General features: G+C 47.0%; 3 pseudogenes; all 3 read left to right on the top strand.

Annotated features, from left to right (window-relative positions):
- The first annotated feature begins 30 nt into the window (after positions 1 to 30).
- Positions 31 to 149, top strand: LOC147007526 (5S ribosomal RNA; annotated as a pseudogene).
- A 1,960-nt stretch (positions 150 to 2,109) lies between these two features.
- Positions 2,110 to 2,228, top strand: LOC147007527 (5S ribosomal RNA; annotated as a pseudogene).
- A 2,612-nt stretch (positions 2,229 to 4,840) lies between these two features.
- Positions 4,841 to 4,959, top strand: LOC147007528 (5S ribosomal RNA; annotated as a pseudogene).
- Positions 4,960 to 5,000: the final 41 nt, after the last annotated feature.

Raw genomic sequence — 5,000 nt, forward strand, 5'->3', positions numbered from 1 at the left:
CTCAAGAGGATTCTAAGAGAATTATCTGTTGCCTACGACCATACCATCCTGAATACGCCCGATCTCGTCTGATCTCGGAAGCTAAACAGGTTCGGGCCTGGTCAGTACCTGGTTGGGCAACTGCCTGGGAACACTGGGTGTTGTAGGCTTTTTTTCTCCTGCACTTGGAGTCTTGTTTCAGCGCTGTTTTCGCGAACGCAGTGAGCTTCAAACTTAACGCGTGCACATGAGAGAAAGGAAACAACAACAACAACAACAACAACAACAACAACAACAACAACAACAACAACGCAATACCCCTGACGATTTCGAATCCATGTCGTTGGCTATGACCCTTTTGCTTCCGGTTGTTTTTAAACGCTGTGCGGTGTATAAACACGATTGGGTTTTATTTCTATCTTGTGAATATTTCTTAACGCGTGCACATGAGAGAATAGGAAACAACAACACCAATAACACACTACCATGGCAATTTGGAATCCGTGCCGTTGGTAACGACCCTTTGGCTTCCGTTTTTTTTTTTGTTTCTGGTTTTTGTCATGGGGAATGATGCATGCCGGGAGATAAAGGCATCGTCAGAGACCTGAAAGACCGAAATAATATCAGACATGGTGTATATTTCCTCCACTGATTTTAATAAAGATATCTCCCGCATCATCAAAAAATTATTTTTCATCGTGATTTTCTCTCTCTCTCTCTCTCTCTCTCTCTCTCTCTCTCTCTCTCTCTCTCTCTCTCTCTCTCTCTCTCTCTCTCTCTCTCTCTCTCTCTCTCTCTCTCTCTCTCTCTCTCTCTCTCTCTCTCTCTCTCTCTCTCTCTCTCTCTCTCTCTCTCTCTCTCTCTCTCTCTCTCTCTCTCTCTCTCTCTCTCTCTCTCTCTCTCTCTCTCTCTCTCTCTCTCTCTCTCTCTCTCTCTCTCTCTCTCTCTCTCTCTCTCTCTCTCTCTCTCTCTCTCTCTCTCTCTCTCTCTCTCTCTCTCTCTCTCTCTCTCTCTCTCTCTCTCTCTCTCTCTCTCTCTCTCTCTCTCTCTCTCTCTCTGTCTCTCTCTCTCTCTCTCTCTGTCTCTCTCTCTCTCTTTCTCTCTCTCTCTCTCTGTCTCTCTCTCTCTCTGTCTCTCTCTCTCTCTCTCTCTCTCTCTCTCTCTCTCTCTCTCTCTCTCTCTCTCTGTCTCTCTCTCTCTCTCTCTCTCTCTCTCTCTCTCTCTCTCTCTCTCTCTCTCTCTCTCTCTCTCTCTCTCTCTCTCTCTCTCTCTCTCTCTGTCTCTCTCTCTCTCTCTCTCTCTCTCTCTCTCTCTCTCTCTCTCTCTCTCTCTCTCTCTCTCTCTCTCTCTCTGTCTCTCTCTCTCTCTCTCTCTCTCTCTCTCTCTCTCTCTCTCTCTCTCTCTCTCTCTCTCTCTCTCTCTCTCTCTCTCTCTCTCTCTCTCTCTCTCTCTCTCTCTCTCTCTCTCTCTCTCTCTCTCTCTCTCTCTCTCTCTCTCTCTCTCTCTCTCTCTCTCTCTCTCTCTCTCTCTCTCTCTCTCTCTCTCTCTCTCTCTCTCTCTCTCTCTCTCTCTCTCTCTCTCTCTCTCTCTCTCTCTCTCTCTCTCTCTCTCTCTCTCTCTCTCTCTCTCTCCCCCCATTCCACATCTTCGAGGAATTGTCAAGTTTAAGTTGTGAGTGTGAAGTCACTTGGGTTCATCACGTTCTTGGCGTGGATCGGGTAAATTCTCGCACGAGGTTTGTTTCATCTCTGAAACTGGAAGGGTACTCGGTGGAGCGCATATGTCCGCCACGTAATGCCTGATCCACGCGAACATATCGGGCCAAATTCGTTTTTGAAATATCATGGCCTGCAGAACTGCATCGTTTTTGACCCGATCTCAATCGAGTGAAGAATCACTTTCAAAATTTAATAATTCTCTCATCCAGACCCGGATTCGGATCTTCACCAAAATCGAATCAATTCGTCCTTGCGACATACCCAACGTGTCCACCAAGTTTCATCTGAACCCGAAAACAACTTTCTGATATATCGTGCTCTGCATCGTTTTTGGACTGATCTCTCAATGGAGTTCCACTTGAAAAGTATAATTAATCAATCCCTCAAGAGGATTCTAAGAGAATTATCTGTTGCCTACGACCATACCATCCTGAATACGCCCGATCTCGTCTGATCTCGGAAGCTAAACAGGTTCGGGCCTGGTCAGTACCTGGTTGGGCAACTGCCTGGGAACACTGGGTGTTGTAGGCTTTTTTTTCTCCTGCACTTGGAGTCTTGTTTCAGCGCTGTTTTCGCGAACGCAGTGAGCTTCAAACTTAACGCGTGCACATGAGAGAAAGGAAACAACAACAACAACAACAACAACAACAACAACAACAACAACGCAATACCCCTGACGATTTCGAATCCATGTCGTTGGCTATGACCCTTTTGCTTCCGGTTGTTTTTAAACGCTGTGCGGTGTATAAACACGATTGGGTTTTATTTCTATCTTGTGAATATTTCTTAACGCGTGCACATGAGAGAATAGGAAACAACAACACCAATAACACACTACCATGGCAATTTGGAATCCGTGCCGTTGGTAACGACCCTTTGGCTTCCGTTTTTTTTTTTGTTTCTGGTTTTTGTCATGGGGAATGATGCATGCCGGGAGATAAAGGCATCGTCAGAGACCTGAAAGACCGAAATAATATCAGACATGGTGTATATTTCCTCCACTGATTTTAATAAAGATATCTCCCGCATCATCAAAAAATTATTTTTCATCGTGATTTTCTCTCTCTCTCTCTCTCTCTCTCTCTCTCTCTCTCTCTCTCTCTCTCTCTCTCTCTCTCTCTGTCTCTCTCTCTCTGTCTCTCTCTCCGTCTCTGTCTCTCTCTGTCTCTCTCTCTGTCTCTGTCTCTCTCTGTCTCTCTCTCTCTCTCTCTCTCTCTATCTCTCTCTCTCTCTCTCTCTCTCTCTCTCTCTCTCTCTCTCTCTCTCTCTCTCTCTCTCTCTCTCTCTCTCTCTCTCTCTCTCTCTCTCTCTCTCTCTCTCTCTCTCTCTCTCTCTCTCTCTCTCTCTCTCTCTCTCTCTCTCTCTCTCTCTCTCTGTCTCTCTCTCTCTCTCTCTCTCTCTCTGTCTCTCTCTCTCTCTCTCTCTCTCTCTCTCTCTCTCTCTCTCTCTCTCTCTCTCTCTCTCTCTCTCTCTCTCTCTCTCTCTCTCTCTCTCTCTCTCTCTCTCTCTCTCTCTCTCTCTCTCTCTCTCTCTCTCTCTCTCTCTCTCTGTCTCTCTCTCTCTCTCTCTCTCTCTCTCTCTCTCTCTCTCTCTCTCTCTCTCTCTCTCTCTCTCTCTCTCTCTCTCTCTCTCTCTCTCTCTCTCTCTCTCTCTCTCTCTCTCTCTCTCTCTCTCTCTCTCTCTCTCTCTGTCTCTCTCTCTCTCTCTCTCTCTCTCTCTCTCTCTCTCTCTCTCTCTCTCTCTCTCTCTCTCTCTCTCTCTCTCTCTCTCTCTCTCTCTCTCTCTCTCTCTCTCTCTCTCTCTCTCTCTCTCTCTCTCTCTCTCTCTCTCTCTCTCTCTCTCTCTCTCTCTCTCTCTCTCTCTCTCTCTCTGTCTCTCTCTCTCTGTCTCTCTCTCTCTCTCTCTCTCTCTCTCTCTCTCTCTCTCTCTCTCTCTGTCTCTCTCTCTCTCTCTCTCTCCCTCTCTCTCTCTCTCTCTCTCTGTCTCTCTCTCTCTCTCTCTCGCCCTCTCTCTCTCTCTCTCTCTCTCTCTCTCACTCTCTCCCTCTCCCTCTCTCTCTCTCCCTCTCTCTCTCTCTCTCTCTCTCTCTCTCTGTCTCTCTCTCTCTCTCTCTCTCTCTCTGTCTCTCTCTCTCTGTCTCTCTCTCTCTCTCTCTCTCTCTCTCTCTCTCTCTCTCTGTCTCTCTCTCTCTCTCTCTCTTCTCTCTCTCTCTCTCTCTCTCTGTCTCTCTCTCTCTCTCTCTCTCTCTCTCTCTCTCTCTCTCTCTCTCTCTCTCTCTCTCTCTCTCTGTCTCTCTCTCTCTCTCTCTCTGTCTCTCTCTCTCCCTCTCTCTCTCTCTGTCTCTCTCTCTCCCTCTCTCTCTCTCTGTCTCTCTCTCTCTCTCTCTCTCTCTCTCTCTCTCTCTCTCTCTCTCTCTCTCTCTCTCTCTCTCTCTCTCTCTCTCTCTCTCTCTCTCTCTCTCTCTCTCTCTCTCTCTCTCTGTCTCTCTCTCTCTGTCTCTCTCTCTCTCTCTCTCTCTCTCTCTCTCTCTCTCTCTCTCTCTCTCTCTCTCTCTCTCTCTCTCTCTCTCTCTCTCTCTCTCTCTCTCTCTCTCTCTCTCTCTCTCTCTCTCTCTCTCTCTCTCTCTCTCTCTCTCTCTCTCTCTCCCCGGTTCCACATCTTCGAGGAATTGTCAAGTTTAAGTTGTGAGTGTGAAGTCACTTGGGTTCATCACGTTCTTGGCGTGGATCGGGTAAATTCTCGCACGAGGTTTGTTTCATCTCTGAAACTGGAAGGGTACTCGGTGGAGCGCATATGTCCGCCACGTAATGCCTGATCCACGCGAACATATCGGGCCAAATTCGTTTTTGAAATATCATGGCCTGCAGAACTGCATCGTTTTTGACCCGATCTCAATCGAGTGAAGAATCACTTTCAAAATTTAATAATTCTCTCATCCAGACCCGGATTCGGATCTTCACCAAAATCGAATCAATTCGTCCTTGCGACATACCCAACGTGTCCACCAAGTTTCATCTGAACCCGAAAACAACTTTCTGATATATCGTGCTCTGCATCGTTTTTGGACTGATCTCTCAATGGAGTTCCACTTGAAAAGTATAATTAATCAATCCCTCAAGAGGATTCTAAGAGAATTATCTGTTGCCTACGACCATACCATCCTGAATACGCCCGATCTCGTCTGATCTCGGAAGCTAAACAGGTTCGGGCCTGGTCAGTACCTGGTTGGGCAACTGCCTGGGAACACTGGGTGTTGTAGGCTTTTTTTTTTCTCCTGCACTTGGAGTCTTGTTTCAGCGCTGT

This window comes from Eptatretus burgeri, unplaced genomic scaffold (genome assembly GCF_056783735.1).
Source record: "Eptatretus burgeri isolate ZD-2024b unplaced genomic scaffold, Ebu_testis_v1 Ebu_testis_scaffold_125, whole genome shotgun sequence".
Taxonomy (NCBI): Eukaryota; Metazoa; Chordata; class Myxini; order Myxiniformes; family Myxinidae; genus Eptatretus; species Eptatretus burgeri.